We start from the raw sequence: 17,583 nt of genomic DNA, 5'->3' as shown, positions 1-17,583 counted from the left end.
TTCTATCCCACCTCATATCATAAGATCTGTGGGTGGCTCAAAATAAAATCAAATAGAACAATTGAAAATGTAAGGCAACAAAAATTTGCAATACAATAATAAAAATAATTTAAACAAACATGTCACAATTTTAAAAGTTGGTGTTAAAACAATATATAATCAGGTATCAGTACACATAAGATGAAATCATTAAGACCCAAAGGAATTTGTAAAAAGCCAAGTTTTAGCTTGGTGCCAAAATAAGTCCATTGTAGGTGCCAATCAAGCACTTCACAACCAAGCAGGGGGCATTCCACAAACAGGGTGCCACAGCTGACAAGGCCCTCTCTTCATATCCTCATACAGTATATTGCTCCCAGTGATGGAACAGAGGAGAGATCCTCAGCAGATCTCAGTCCTCAGGGAGTTCTATATAGATAGAGGCACTACTTTAGATACTGAGAGTGCAAATCATTCTTGGGCATTTAATGGCATTACCAGTAGCCTGAATTCCAACCAGAAATATATTGGCAGCCAGTGCAATTCTTTTTATCACCACACATGTGGTAATCTTTTTATCCATACTAGGCTGTTCTTGTCACCACCACCACCACAGTGAAAACTGTTAAGATCATTGTCTTTCTCTTTTCTGTTCCTCCACAACTCCCTGTTTCACTTAGCATGAGTATAATCATCTTCAGGCTGAAGCTGTTTCATGTATTTCATGAAATGGGCCTCAGACCATAAAAGACATACGCCCAACAAACATGTCTGTAAGAGGTTGCAAGACTCCTTGCTGAGCATGGTTTATCATGTTGCACTATCATAGTAGACTGGTTTGAACTATCAAATAATGGCTTAAGAAGCAATGATAAGCATTAATTTTATGCACCAACATGACACATTCCCACTGTCGCTGCTTTGCTCTTTCTTTCCTGCCACTAAAGGCCAGTCAGTGATTTTAAAAAAGTAAAGGTAACGGTAGTCCCTTGACATGAATGTTTAGTCGTAACCGATTGTATGGGGCAGTGCTCATCTTAGTTTCTAAGCCAAAGAGCCAGAGTTGTCCAAAGACTGCTCTAGTGGTCATGTGGCCAGCATGACTGCATCAAATGCTGTTACCTTCCCACTGAGAAGTGGTAACTATCTATCTACTTGCATTTGCATGCTTTTGAACTGCTAGGTTGGCAGAGGCTGGGAATAGTGACAGGACCTCACCCTATCCTGCAGCACCCGTACCTCAAACTGCCAACCTTCTGATCTTCCAATCATCAGAACTGGTATCTTAACCACTAATCCACTGCATCCTTGCATAAACTTGGCTTAAAATCCTGTTTGGAAGCCATTAAGCATATTGCTGGTTGTCATATAAAATTATGGGTTCTGTTTTGCGTCCCCTCTTGTTCTCTCTAGACACACTGTCTCTTGGTAAACTTATCAGTTCTTTTGGTTTCTCTTATCATTTGTATGCCAATGATACTCAGCCGTATCTTTCCACTCCTGACCTTCGCCAGGGCTTGAGCAGCAAGTTTCATCTTGTCTGACAGTTGTCTCCCACTGGATGCGCCATTGGCGCTTGAAGCTCAACATGTCCAAGACAGAGCTTCTTGTTTTTCCTCCTAAGCCCACCCTTCAATATTCCTTTCCTATCTCTGTTGACAACATCTCTGTTCAGCCGGTTCAGGAAGCCCGCAGTCTTGGTTTCATTTTTGACTCCTCTCTGTCATTTATCCCCCAGATCCAGGCCACAGCCAAGGTATGTAGATTTTTTCTCTATAATATTTCCAAAATCTGTCCATATCTCTCTGCTTCTACTGCAAAGACTTTGGTCCATGCCCTAGTGGTCTCGCGATTAGATTACTACAACCTTCTCTTGGCAGGGCTTCCTCTCTCTCACCTCCACCCATTGATTTTTGTTCAGCACTCAGCTGCTCGTATTATCTCCCCCTATTGTCATCCCTTCACTGGCTCCCCTTTCCCTTCCGCATTCAGTACAAGCTTCTCCTGCTTAATTTTAAAGCCCTGCATGGGCTGGCCCCTCCCTATCTCTCTTAACTTCTTTCTCCCTAAATTCCCACTCATTCCCTCCATTCTGGTAGCCAAGGTCTCCTGTCCCAGCCCAGGATTTCCATAGTCCCATCCTGCATTCGTCCCTTCTCGCTTGCTGCCCCTCACTGCTGGAACCTCCTCCCCTTACAAGCACGACTCAACATGTCTCTAACCAGCTTTAAAATCGAGTTAAAGACCATATTGTTTAGGGAAGCGTTCCCAGGGAATCTGTGATTGTGACCTGGTTGTTTTGATGCTTGACTCAGTATTGGATATTTGCTGTTTTAACTTGTTTTCTTATGATGTTTCTAACTTGTTGTTTTAACTTCTAGATTGTACTCCATAAGCAGGCTTTTTATATAGTCTTGATTTTATTTGGTTTTTGTACAGCACTGTGTACATTTACAGTTAATAATAATAATAATAATAATAATAATAATAATAATAAACTATGACTTACTTATTTCTTTATACAGATATATGACATCATGCATATGGTGGCTTATTAGACCAGCACATGGGACCACTGCCCTTTCATAATTTTTTTTAACTGCAGCAAGGGTTAGGATTGGGCCGTTAGATTCCATGTGGAAATACACACTTTGAAGCCTCAGGAGTAGGTACGGACAGACAGCATGGCTGAAGCTATTAAATCACTGTTTTTGAAATTTGGTCCTCTTAGCCCAGACCTGCACAACTTGGCAGGAGGTAGGAGTCAAAATTAAAATAGGGCCACAAATAGACTTTAATTAAAATGTATTAATTATTAATTATTATCATTAATATTAATTCTGCCCCTCCTCCTCCTTTGCCTGGCTCCCTCCTCAGGAGAGAGCTGAGCAGCAGAGGAGCCTTGCCTGTCCTTCTCCTTAGTGACAGAGGAGCCTTCAGGGACGAGCATTTGCCCCTCTTTCTCCACCACCTGGCCATCTCAGGAGAAAACTGAGCAGAGGAGGAGCCTTGCAGAGTGAATATTTACTCCTGCTCCTGCTCTTGCTGCTGCTGCTGCTGCTGCACCCAGCCCCCTCGGGAGGAGGCCAAGCAGTGGAGGAGCCTTGAAGTCACTGCCCATCCTTGTGGGCCACCCAAAATCCTTTGGTGGGCTGCATGCGGCCCCTGGGCCCTGTGTTGTGCAGGCCTGTCTTAGCCCATTGTCTTTGAATCAGATAGAAATCAGATAGCACTAAACCTACAGAGACATAAGTCAAGAAATGATCATAATGAGACCAGCCCAGTTTTCATACCAGTGACAAACATAACAGTGCTTACATCTCATTAGGGGGCTGATCTGAAGCACCAAATCAAGGTTGCACATTACTAACAACATATCGACCTTAATTACTGTGACCCCAGAACTGTCATGTACTGCCAAAGTGACAGAGTCTGAAATTACAGAGTTAATTTGCCACATCCGTCTGTTCATTTCCAACCAATTGAGAAATGGAATGGAACAGACCATGTGTTTGACCTGCTTTTGCCCTCAAACCACTACAGCACCTAGGGACAACACAATTCAGCGAAGAGTTGGATGTGACAGATTTAAAATGACGATGGCCAAAACAGTTCATTACACATTCAAGGGTATATTGGATTGTGGCATGGCTACCAAGTTTGTACAATGTATTCTAAACTGCTTATAGACTGAAGTAAAAAAAAAAGACCTGTGTTTGGGAACCGGATGATGTAAATATTAATTACATAAAGCTTTTGAGAAGAAATGCCAGTCTGGACACATTGGTAGCCAATGACTATTTTGAAATTCACACAATTTAGAAAACTTAGTAATTCACAAAATCCACACCAAACGCATAAATGCACTGAATAAAACTGAAATGCCAGACGAGTTGGAGAACTCACTGTCTTGTGCAGAACCTGTTGTTCTGATCACAACCACCACCAAAGCCTCTGACATAAGGCCTTGCAATGAGCTAGAGCCTGTCAGCTTAAAGTACTCTAAGCAAGACCCTTGAACTGAGCTTCTTTCCAGAGAATCCAAACAGCAAGACAAAATTTATTATTATTATATCTGAGCTTTTGCAGATCCTTCTCACTCTCCCAACAAAATGGAAGGTGACTATAAGATGATGAAGTGATAGACTCTAAGCCAGAAATAACATTCTCCAGTCTACAGAAGGGAGCAGAGCTCGGGAAGCACAGCCTGGCCTCAGGTGACCAGGGATGGGAGATAATGACTTACTCTGAATAGAGCAATTGTTTGGGCACAGTCTTGGAGAAGCCAAGACCTTGTCCAAATAATTGCTCTGTTCAGAGTAATCCATTATTCCATAACTCCAACCCAATCTCACCTGCCTGCCTAACTCACCCTCATACATCTGTCATAGCCTCTGGTCTCCCTCTTGTAGTCAGGTCATGACGTCTAGGGACTAAGAAAAGAACATACACCCCAGTTTTCTAGTTGAATGTTTTATACTGTAATATGCTACACCTTCTGGATCAGCCATTGTCTACTGCAGCACACATATCACTATTTGAACAATTCTTGGCATCTATTGGGCACTGGGAAGAAATTTGTTTAATTATCTTCCTGTACTTCATTCATGTACTGTTGACACAGCCATCATGAGTGCCAGCACTGGCAGTGGACATTTTCTGCATTACCCAGGAAGATAATTGAAATGACATTCAGTCAAGATGAGCAAATAGTTTGGAACATTGACATATAGCACTTTCCCTTTGCAGAAAAAGCCACAACTGAGTCTACCCATCTTCTAGCAAAAGGCACTCAGCCATTAAAATGGCTACTATGATTCACAATCAAAAATGATTGCACACATTTAACATGCCACACATTTAATAATCCAAAAGATATATATATCTTTTTTAAAATGTGCTTTATTCTTTTAACAAATATCTTTTTAAATATTGTAATAATTTGATTCCTTTTTAATATACTTTTTTCTGTTTTAATTGTATTGGTTTTTTAATATTGTGAAGCCGCTCTGAGTCCTAGTTCTGGGAAAAGGGCAAGATACAAATAAATATATAATAATAATAATAACAACAAAAACTTTGCTACAGGATTTGTGTGGCAAAGAAATCAGATGTTTTTAAGACTATACAGCAGTTACACACAGGAATGGTTCTCTCCTAGCTAATCCAAAAAGTGAAAACTCCTAAGTAATTCCATCTTGTTTCAAGGGTCTGGGTAAACGGCACTTCTAAAGCCTCAGACAATATTTAATTTGTCTCACTTTTTCTATTGAGTGTCAGCACAGTTCGGATGTTCAGAAGAGAGTGACTGGCAGGAAAGCCAGTAACTTGGGCCTAGTTCTCATTAAATTGACAAAACTGTGTCTGGTACTGCTAATGAGTTCATATTAACGAATGCTTTTATGCACCACCACCACCCTCCCAAAAAAATGGAAAAGGAAAAGAAAAAAATATTGCCACATATTAAACTAGCATGTCTGGACAATTCTTTCTCAGTACGTTTTCTTCCTTTCTAGTATTGTAGAATACTATCTCTCTCTTTCTTTCTATCTATCTCAATCTCAATCTCAATCTCAATCTCTTTTTGTGGGGCAATGTTCTATCATGTCATACACAGCACCACCAGCCTGAAATTGTACAGCTCTCTCACAGATTAGGACTCCGTTCCATGGACAGGTGATGGTAAAAACAAAACAAAAAAACATATCATGCAAAAGGAAAGCAGTATGATGTAGTGGGGAAGTTGATGCTATACATGGCATTTTTACATGGGCAAAATGCAGCATGCACACTTGCAATTGATTTTCACCAAACAAAGCTAATCAAGTGCAAAGAGTATTTTATCTGATTGTTACATGTTAGGGAGTTTGCCTTGTAGAAACCCATCAAAATGAAGTTTTCTATCTTTCTATAAGTAAAGTCAAAGGATCAGGTTTACAGAGTATTGTGAATTTGGTCTATAAACTACCATGCCTGATCCAAACAACTGTGGGGACTGAGAAGTCTTTTTGCAAGACATGACATGTTTTTAACTTTTCTGTAATCAGCAGCTGTGCCTTGAATAAATACCATGGAAAAAATAATGCCATCATTGTTTTTCTACATGTAGCAAGTAAAGCCCCTAGAGATGCCTGCTTAAAAGCACATAATTATCTTGTTATACTAGTAGGGCTCTGAATAATCTTGGAAAGTGTCCTAGATGAGTAACTGTGATCTAAGCTGTTCTCTGCATATATCGAGCTAGGACTATTAGGCAAATCCATTATCCAAATGCCTCATCCAACTAATAGTAAGAAGCATTTGGACAACAAACATATTTCTTCTTCAAAACAAAAGTACAGTATCTGAAAACTAAATCTGGTTAATTTCAGCTTCACGTTTTGTTTAAAAGTAAATAAAACAATGTACCCAAGATTCACAGGTGGTAACCTATATATGATTTACTTAAGAATAATTCTCTGACTAGGGCTGCATCCACCCTGCAGAAATAATCTGGTTTGACTGCCATGGCTCAATGCTATGGAATCCTGGGGAATTGTAGTTTGTTGTGGCTACAGAGCACTGAGCCATGGCAATTAAAGTGGTGTCAAACTGGATTATTTTTGCAGGGTGGATGCAGCCTTAGTCTTACTTCCAGGTAAACATGTATAAGATCAAGCCATGATTGTTATAGCCATAAAATGTCAACTGACTGACACCTAGAACCTTGTTCTAAAAATTCTATCTTAAGAAAGATATAAATTACTTTGATACAGTGGCCATGGTTCTAGTTTTAAAATTTTTGAAAGGGTGGAGAAACTGATCTAAATTCTTTGGAAAATCATAGAATGATAGAGTTGGAAGAAACCACAGGGGCCACCCAGTCCAACCCCCTGCCATGCAGGAAATCTCAATCAAAGTAACCATGACAGATGGCTATCCAGCTTCTGCTTAAAGACCTCCAAAGAAGGAGACTCCACTACACTCCGAGGGAGTGTGTTCCACTGTCGAAGAGCCCTTATTGTCAGGAAGTTCTTCCTAATGTTGAGGTGGAATCTCTTTTCCTGTAACTTGCATGCATTGTTCCTTGTTCTAGTCTCTGGAGCAGCAGAAAACAAGCTTGTTCCCTCTTCAATATGGCATCCCTTTAAGTATTTAAACAGGACTATCATATCACCTCTTAACCTTCTCTTCTCCAGGCTAAACATCCCCAGCTCCCTAAGTCGTTCCTCATAGGACATGGTTTCCAGACCCTTCATCATTTTAGTCGGCCTCCTTTGGACACACTCCAGTTTCTCAATGTACTTTTTGAACTGTGATGCCCAGAACTGGACACAATATTCCAGGTGAGGCCTGACCAAAGGCAGTGGCAGTATTACTTCTCTTGATCTAGATACTATACTTTTATTGATGCAGCCTAAAATTGTATTGGCCTTTTTAGCTGCCGCATCACACTATTGACTCATGTTCAACTTGTGGTCTACTTGAACTCCCAGATCCCTTTCACACGTAGTTTCATTCAGCCAGGTGTCATCCATCCTATATCTGTTCATTTCATTTTTCCGCCCTAAGTCTCTTCTCATTGGGCATGGTTTCCAGACCCTTAACCATTTTAGTCGCCCTCCTTTGAACCTGCTCCAGTTTCTCAACATCCTTTTTGAACTGTGGTGCCCAGAACTGGGCACAATATTCCAGGTGGGGCCTGACCAAAGCAGAATAGAGTGGAACTATTACTTCCCTTGAGCTAGACACTATACTTCTATTGATCCAGCCTAAAATTGCATTGACCTTTTTTGCTGCCGCATTGCACTGTGAACTACTATGGAAATGTTCAACATGTGTTCTACTAGGACTCCTGGATCCCTTTCACACGTAGTCTCGTTAAGCCAGGTGTCCCCCTCCCATATCGATGCATTTCATTTTTCTCCTCTAAGTGAAATACCTTACATTTCTCTGTGTTGAAATTCATTTTGTTAGCTTTGGCCCAGCTTACTAATCTATTCAGGTCATTCTGAAGTTTGATCCTGTCCTCTGGAATATTAGCTACTCCTCCTAATTTGGTGTCATCTGCAAATTTGATAAGTATACCCCCAATCCTGTCATCCAAGTCATTGATAAAGATGTTTTACTGCACTGGGCCCAGGAGAGAGCCCTGTGGAGGGACCCCACTGGTCACCTCTCTCCAGGCTGAAAAAGAGCCATTATTGAGCACCCTTTGGGTTCAGCCGGTCAACCAATTACAAATCCATGTAACAGTTACTTTGTCTAGCCCACATTCCACTAGTTTGTTTGCAAGAATGTCATGGGGAACCCAGTCAAAAGCCTTACTGAAGTATACTATATTCACAGCATTCCCTTCATCTACCAAGCTGGTAATTTTATCAAAAAAAGAGATTAGACTTGTCTGGCACGACTTGTTTCTCTGAAACCCATGTTGACTTTTTGTGATTATGCCATTGCTTTCTAGATGTTCACAGATTCTCTGTTTAATGATCTGCTCCAGAATCTTTCCTGGTATTGATGTCAGACTAATTGGACGACAATTGTTGGGATCCTCTTTCTTCCCCTTTTTGAAGATGGGGACAAAATTTGCCCTCCTCCAGTCTGCTGGCACTTCTGTTCTGCAGTTTTCACAGATTATTGCCAATGGCTCCAATATTACATCTGCCAGGTCTTTTAATACCCTTGGATGTACTTCATCTGGTCTTGGAGACTTAAATCATCTATATTAATCATTTAGATTAACAAGGTATTCCTGTACTATCTCTTTACTTATTCTGTGCTGAAATTCCCCTATTCTGTCCTCTGCTCCGTTATCCTCAGGCTGTGTACTCTTTTCCTTTTCTGAGAACACTGAGGCAAAGAAGGTTTTGAGTAATTCCATCTTTTCTCTGTCCCCTGTTAGCATTTTGCCATCTTGTCCACGTAGTGGCCCTATTTCCTTCTTCTTCTTTTTGCTGCGGACATAGCCATAAAAGCCCTTTTTGTTGTCTTTAACCTCTCTAGCAAGCCTGAGTTCATTCTGCGCTTTAGCTTTTCTGACTTTACCCCTACACATGCCTGCTATTTCTTTGAATTCCTTTTTCATGATTTCCCCCTTTTTCCATTTCTTATACATGTTCCGTTTAAAACTTAGCTCAGTTGAAAGTTCCTTAGTCATCCATCCTGGTTTCTTGAGACACCTCCCGTTTTTCTTTCTCACTGGAACTGTTTGAAATTGTGCCTTCAGTATCTCCCTTTTGAGAAACTCACATCTGTCCTGAACTCTCTTCACTTTTAGTATTTCTGACCACGGGATCGCCCTCAATACTTCTCTAAGTTTACTGAAATCCGCAGTTCTGTCTTCAAAGACTGGAGATCTGTCTTCAAAGAGTAATATCATAGGCAGACTTCCACATGCTAGGATCCCAATTGTCATAATCTTTACCTTGATCCCACCCAGTGAAAGTCAAGGGCCTTCAAACATAATTATTGCCACCTTAAGCTGCAAGAACTATTATTCAAGTTTCTTCAATAGACAGTTTGCATTATTGCGTGTGGCATAGTGGTTTGAGTGTTGGATTATGACTTTGGAGACCAAGGTTTGAATCCCAGCTCAGGGTCATACTCTCTTAGTCACAATGGGAATACAGTAATGTTCACTAATAACAGATCACTACATATTTTGAAGTTTGTCCTGAAAGAAAAAGAGATGACGCTGTAGACATTACTCAGCAGTGACAACCATTGCCAAATCCAGGACAGGGATCAGGTTTTGATTCTCTGTTCACCCATGGAAACCCACTGGATGATCTTGGGTGACTCACACACTCTCAGCTCCAGAAACTCTAGTGATAAGGTCATCTTAGGGTTACCACAAGTCAGAAACAACTTGAAAGCACACAACATCACCATACAGACATATTGATATGTGAAGGGGAAAAGCTGTGGATGGATGGGTGAGTGCGAATGGGGTGTGGACATGTCAGGTTGTGTGTGATATTTTCTTTGCCTCATCCACCACAAGTAAGTGATCCCTGGAAGCTTCAGCCAACTTGAACTCACACTGAGGTTGCTTGGCCAAACACATGTCCCAGTTTTCTTGTGTGAAATGTTGGTGAGTAAGTAAGAGATTTCTCCTTTGGCAAATCACAGTGTCACAAGAGAACAAGACACATACACTTTGTGAGTCCTTGGTTCAAGACCCCTAATAAAGTCAGATGTCCCATAACCATGTGAGTCAAGATAATTTCTCATTCTAGAGCCCTTTAGAAAGAGAGATTTAGAAATCTCAGTCAGAAAGCAATGGTGCCGCTGACCAAACTACAAATCACAGGATTCCATAGGACGCAGTTATGGAAGTCAAAGTGGAATCATAACACTGTACGTGTGCACAGATTGACGGTCCCTTATCTAAATGTTTGGGACCAAACTTGCTTTGGATTTCAGATTTTTTCAGATTTTTGAATACTTGCATCTTGGAGATGGGACTCAAGTCTAAACATGAAATTCATTTATGTTTCATACACACCTTATACACATAGCCTGAAAATAATTTTATACATACTTTTAAACAATTTTGTGCATGAAATATTTGTTTACACTGAACCATCAGAAAGCAAAGGTGTCACTATCTCAGCCACCCATGACAAGAGTTTTGGATTTTGGAATTCCTGAGAAGGGAGACTCAATCTGTAATGTGAAAGAGCCCTAGACTAGACCTGGTTAAATCATACTGCTGTAGCTGTTGTTCCACTGTCAACTGTTGCCTAGTCATTACCAAACTGTCCCAATCTGCCTACTTGTTCCTAGACTCCCCCATCACACCTTATTCTATGGATTATGGTCCCACTTACAGACCATTTTCAACTTGCTCACGACAGCATCTGCATGCTCCTAGATCTGAGAATTCAGAACTGACCTCTCACAGACAATCCATACTCCTTCCTCAGATGTGTGCCTATTCCCAAAGGCCAGGCAGGCACCTGGCAATGAGAGAAAAGCAGCAGCAGCCTGGAGGTGTTCAATATTTTGCAGAACTGGACTTTAATTGACTCCAGGAATTAAGTAATTGCCTCTTCAGATGTATTTTCACACTAATTATTTCCAAGTTCAATTAAAGAGAAAACAAAAATATTTAAACCAGGGGAAAGAGACTGACTTGTCAATAGTGAGATAAATTGCTTTTGGCAAGTAATTAGAATAAGATTTTCCTATAAATTGCCTTTGCCAGAAATGGAAAAGGTGTATGTGTCACAGCTATATTCACAACTGGGGGAGGGGGGCAAGAATACACCTTTGTTGTTTTTAACACTCTGAAAACTGACAATGTGAATGGAGTGTAACATTACTATTTTCTATGGCTAGGAACATCCAATTAACGTTTGCAAGGACTCTTGATCAAGCAGATGTGTCTGCTCTTCTAAAATGTAAAATGCCATCAACAGCGGTCTACTAGAGCTCTCCATCCTGTGGATGGTTTTCCATATTAATGGTAGCTGGGTCTCTATGGAAATATTTAGAAACATGCATTTGTTTATCCAGTGTTCATCTAGAGTTGAGCAGAAATTGTTCACTTCCATTCAATTTGCATTTCACTTAGTTTAAAACAATACATCCCCAAACAGCCCCTTCTGATGAAACCTGAAGTGATTGGCAATTCAGAAAAAGCTTTTGAAAGAAGGACCTTGTTTCATAGGACAACTGCTCACCCTGAAGGCTTCTGGAGGCACCATCCTCCACTTTTTGAACCTCAACAAATGTAGAAACAGTCACAGTAGTGTCACCTGGGGGTGTGGGGGGTGTCACCTCAGAGGGGGGTGACACCACAGATGAAGGGGTGACACCCTGTGGGCCCCTGCCCCCTGCAGGGTTCTCCCAGCTCGGGCATCAGTGAGAGGCTGTTTGTGCAGCGCTTACCCAGCTCGCACGACTTTCCACAGGCCTTGGGGAAGGGCCTCTGGCTGGGGCAGCCATTTCCACAGTTGCTGTTTCCAGTCGGCTGGATCCCTGCACCTTGATCCTACTTGCTTTGGCCTGGCTTTTCCTCAGGGAAAAGCCAAGCCGAAGTAAGGAGCTGGCTGGAAATAGTCACATAGCTGCAAAAATGGCCGCATGGGGCACCAGCATGCTCCAGCTGGCTCCTTGCTCTGGCTTAGCTTTCTCCTGAAGGAAAGCCAGGCCAAAGCAAACAGGAATGGGGTGAGGGTGCATGCAGGTGTGCGTGCCCCATCCTTCCTCACAGAAACCCTGTCCCTTACTGTTTGTGGGCCCTGCCCCTTCTGCTTTTCACCCCATCCCCACTGTACCAGGTGACACGAAACAAAAGTACACCATTGACATAGGGCAGCCTGCAACTTGCAGGATGCAGAATTAGAACCCTTGCTATATTTTACCAGCCCTGTGAAGAAGGTTACACTCAGAAATGTCAGAGTGCCCAAATTACAGATCAAGTATTAGCATACCCTACACCCCTTTCTCTAGATAAGGGAGTTCATAATTGATATCTAGCATCAGGAATGTTTTCAGAGGTCCCAATAATGTGTGAGAACTAGGAAGGAGTAGTGCTGATCTAAGGACATGTGGGACATCTAGATAAAACTAAAATAAATGCTAAATGGGTTTGCTGACCACTTGATCCCACCCCCACCCCCCCACCGGTTCTTCACATTTCCTCTCACCATTGAGACAAATTGAGTCCCATTGCAAAAGCAATCAAAGACCATACCTTCCGCCTCATCTGTGTCACTATTCACCCTTCCTGCCTGACTATCCAGGGATTGTCTTCACTCCAATCAGTGTTTTATTACTCAAGAATTAAAGCTATCAGCCATTCCAGATCCCTTTTGTCAATTCCATTGGAAAACCATCAAAGTATTTGTACTGTAATACCATGTGGCAACATCAAGCACCTCGAGCATATGGAATAGGACATAAATATCCACCCCAGCTACAACCATGTGTATGCACAGATGATCCTGCTCACTCTCTCTGTGTCACCGTCAGTGACTCTGTCTGAGTCTCTCTCCATTTTCCATGGACTCCCTCTTCAGGACTGGGCATTATAACTCCCTTTAAATCCTGATTCCTCACAACTCAGCCTTCCACAACTTTCTGTTAGTCTTGTATGGTTCTTAAGGTTGCATTGGTTTTTTATATTTGCATTTCCCCTTGCATATTTCTAAATAAAAACCCTTCTATTCACTGAAACTGGTCTCTCTGCAGTTAGTACGGGTATGCACAGGTGAAAAGATCCCTGAAGGAACCCTCCTCTTGCAGGCCTCCTTTTGAGCTATTATTTCCTCAAGATTTCAAGGAGACACTGACACAGCTGGTGGGGCTCCCCAGCATCCCTTTAGTGTAACACAAGCTAAACAAGTATCTAAACCCAGGGTCCTCAGTTCTAGTCCAACTCTCCCCTGCATCTCATACAACAAAGACAAGGTACCATTTCTCAAAAACTGCCTGTTAAAATTTGTTGGAAATAAAATCATATTTCTAGAGATGGTCAGGTTCAGAGAGAGTTATCAAGAGAGTTCATTATATTCTGGACTTTGTCTGAAACATATTCCATGGTTAGTTTTCATCTTCTCTTGAAGAGGTATATGTTCAGTCCGCTGGTCTAAACAACATGAATAATGGATTCATTCACACTGTTGACTATACATCAGCACTGACATATGTGATAAATGCTCACTGATAATCACCTGCCATACCAAGGAACAGGAGAGGGGGGACCTGATATATCCAAGAATACATTTGAATGAAAGCAATCTTTCACTATGATCTTTCTCTCCCCTCTCTATCCCTTTCTATGTACTGTACTACTGCAATCTGATTTGTTAGTTAAGCTAAGAGCGAAAAGAAGGAAAGGGACTCAGAAAATCAGTGTTGCAGTGAAGATGCTGACAGAGAATGTGCCATTCATTGTGCAACTTTCTGTGCTGCTGCTTCCCTGACTGGAAAAGGATACAAGGAACGATTATTACATGAAATAATACACCTTTCACCTACTGGCCATAGTGTAGCAGAATCAGAGTGCCAGCAATAGGATGTACGCAAAATGAATTCAGTTCATTTGAGATATGCTGCTGAAAAAGAATGCTGATGATCCCGTGGACAGCCAAAAAGACAAACAAATGGGTCCTAGGGCAGATCAAGCCAGAAATCTCCCTGGAAGATGACAAAACTGAGGCTGTCATACTTTGGACACATCATAAGAAGACACAATTCATTGGAAAAAACAATAATGCTAGGAAAGGTGGAGGGAAGCAGAAAGAGAAGAAGGCCACATACTAGATAGATGGACTCTGCACTGGGCCCTTGTTATGTGCTGGGGTTTGGTTCCAGGACACCCCCCCCCAATGGATACCAAAATCTGTGGATGCTCAAGTCCCATTAAATACAATGGTATAGTAAAATTGTGTCCCATAGATAAAATAGCGAAATCAAAATTTATTATTTGGAATTTATACTTTTTTTTAATATTTTCAAGCCACGGATACTTGAATTTGTAGATAAAACATCCGTGGATAAGGAAGGCCAACAGTATTAAGGAGGTTATGGGTATGAGTTTGCAAGAACTAAGCAGGGCAGTGGAGTACAGGGAGTCATGGAGATGTTTCATCTACAGGGTCACCATGGGTTGAAATCGACTTGAGGACAGTTAGCAACAAACAAACAAAATGAGTTAATCCTACATTTCCTAAGTAACAGACTGCAGCACAAAACTTTGTGCCTAGAAGGACTGATTGTGGCCTATAGTGAGACCTACACTCCCCAGAGTATGCTGTTAAAGGTCCAGTAGTTCAGAGTCTAAATCACCCCACAGCTCAAGGGATGCCTCGCTCTCATATTTAGGGTCAATAACAAAAGGGAAGGTCCCAAGAGCACACAACTATCACTCTTGAGACAAGACGCCTTGCCTAAAATTTGTTGAGCACATTGGGATCCCAGTTACACATAAGTCAGAACGGTGTCTTCAAGTTCAATAGGGTGGGAGTGATTCAAAAACACACTCTCTCAGAGTGCTCCTTTAGACACCCTAACTGTATAGGAGGAATGGTGGACTTACAAATATGGGTCACACTAGACATTTCAAGTTGTGTGGCAGAAAAGGATACAGAGCCAAAGTCCAATGAAGTCTTATTCATTAGCGAGCATCTGCACATATCAAACCTGGCTTTGTTGTGGTACCTGTTAAGAGCAGCCTTGTACCAATGGTATTTTCCTTGTCATTCACATTAATTATACATTATGAGTCCTCCTCTACAAGATCAAAGCCAAGGTGCCTTGCAAGCATCAGGATGAGACAAGAACATAAAGCTTGCATTCACATATGCAGGCTGGCAGTCACACCCAGACAGGTGACCTGCTGGGAACAGACACTCATCTGTAGGCATAAGTTGCAAGAAAAATCTGAAAAACCAAAAACAGAGTTACTGGCAGCTAAAGAGCTAGAAAAGCTGAAAGGATCACACTATGAACAGCACTGTGCAAACTGCTTAGGGAAAACTGGTTGTTGATAAGTGAAAGGATAGAATTCTAGGATGGAAAGCAAGAAGCCTCAAAGGATCTGTTCTGAGCTCTGAATTCTGTGTCACTACTCAATACTTAACCATTGCAAATTGTGGAAGCCTATTTATAGAGGAAGAGCAAACATCCTCTTTTTCTGACCAAGAAGAGTGTGCTTACAGGCATCATAAAAGCACTGTTTATCAGCAGAGCTGCTAACCTGGGTCTGTTTTATGATTCCTTGAAGAACCCTAAAGCCAGTTTCATGGCATGAAAAGCTAGCACTTTTCAAGGAAAGAAAGACCTGTCCTGTAAAGATTAATGGCATCTAAAGAGGAGATTCATCTTCAATACTGATGCTGTATGGATCACAGCACACAAGAGGCATGAAGTAGTCGCTTATATATGAAATGTTTTTGAAAGAGTATCACTCTTTTCTCCAGATGATGGCTGCTTGATATGGTAGATTCCTCACGACATTTTGCCCCTCGCATATATAATGGCTTTCTTTTAAAATGCCAGTGTCTTAATTTTTAACATTTGAATGGCCTGGGAGTACCAGTCTCTGTTGCTGAGGTGAACGTTTTCTTACCAAATAAATTGGCCACACACTTCAAGATACAACTTAGAAAAGGAACAGATTGTTCCTTTAATAATAGTACAGGTTGAGTAGACTTTATCCAAAATGCTTGAGACTGAGCCATGCAAACCCACTGGGTGACTTTGGTCAAGTCACACTCTCTCAGCCCCAGAGGATGGCAAGGGCAAACCCCTCTGAAGAAATCTTGCCAAGAAAACCCCAGGATTAGGGCGCCACAAGTTGGAAATGACTTGGAGACACACAAGAGCAACAACCACAATATGAGAAGGCAGCCAAAGTCCAAAGTGCACAGCAGAAAGTAACCCATTTGAGACCACTTTAACTGCCCTGGCTCAGTGCTGGGGAATTCTGGGAACTGTAGTTCTGTGAGACATTGAGCCTTCTCTGTCAGAAACTTCTGGTGCCACAATAAACTAAAAATCCCAGAACTCCCTAGCACTGAGTTAAAGCAGTCTCAAACTGGATTGTTTCTGCAGTGTGTTTTGGACCTTGGCTTTATGTGCTATAGGAGTCTGAAATCTTTGCTGCTAGGACTCGGTGTATGTGTGTGTGTGTGTGTGTGTATATATATATACACACACACACACGCTTTTTAGGTCCAAAACACACTGCAGAAATAATCCAGTTGGAGACCACTTTAACTGCCCTGGTTCCTATAAAGAAACAACAACAACAAGAACTGCAAAAATAATGTTGAGAACAAACTAGCATCCCCAGAATTGTAGTTCCTGGGAACTATAGTTTCTTGTAGCCCCAGAGCTCCCTCTGACAGAGAAGGCTCAACGTCTCCCAAAACTACAGTTCCCAGGATTCCCCAGCATTGAGCCAGGGCAGTTAAAGGGGGTCTTAAAGTGGATTTATTTCTGCAGTGTGTCCTGGACATCCATTTGGGAATTGCTCCTGGAGGTAAGGCTGGGATGGAGGAGGAGGAGGCGTCCTGGGAAAGGAGGACCCACCTGGCCTGCCAGCAGCCCCGACTGCCTGCCCTTCTTGGCTGGGCTCTCCAGGCTCCCTTGGCTACATGGAGGGAGGGAGGGAGGCAGGCGCCATTTTGCCTGGGCTCCCCTCCTCCCCAGCGCCCCCCCCCCCGCCTTCCAGGGCCAGAGGAGGAGGCTGTGTCTTCTTGTTATCGTTTTTGGGCACCTTCAAGCCCTTTCCCAGCCTCTCTCCTCCTCCTCCTCCTGCTGCTGCTGCTGCTGCTGCTGCAAAAGTTAAACCTGGCGCCCCGCGACTGGCGCCTCTTGAGGGAAGGGGCGGGGCTTCTGGGGCTTCTCCTGGCTAGTCTCAGTGTTGCCAACAAGCCTTGAAGATAATTCCCCAAACGTTGGCCCAAAGCTCACCAAATCCCCCCGTATCTCACCAAAATCCTCTAAAAGTCCCCGTCATGTTAATATGGGAATAAAACGTAGCCCTAATTGAATAAAAATAATTGGAACTTATTTCAACTCTCAAAATTACCATTAAAACCAACCAAAGACTCTTTCAGTCCTTCTAATACTTTTAAGATGTTTATTTTGACATGAAGGGGTCCA

The 17,583-nt window shown here is 42.1% G+C and overlaps 1 protein-coding gene across 1 annotated transcript in view; it reads right to left on the bottom strand.

The window, feature by feature from the left end:
* The window catches only part of STK32A (serine/threonine kinase 32A), a 106,164-nt gene that overhangs the window by 66,731 nt on the left and 21,850 nt on the right, over positions 1 to 17,583 (bottom strand). The window lies entirely within an intron of this gene.

Source organism: Sceloporus undulatus, chromosome 2, assembly GCF_019175285.1.
Source record: "Sceloporus undulatus isolate JIND9_A2432 ecotype Alabama chromosome 2, SceUnd_v1.1, whole genome shotgun sequence".
NCBI lineage: Eukaryota > Metazoa > Chordata > Lepidosauria > Squamata > Phrynosomatidae > Sceloporus > Sceloporus undulatus.
Note: the sequence above shows the minus strand (reverse complement) of the source record. Positions and strands in the feature narration are given on the sequence as shown.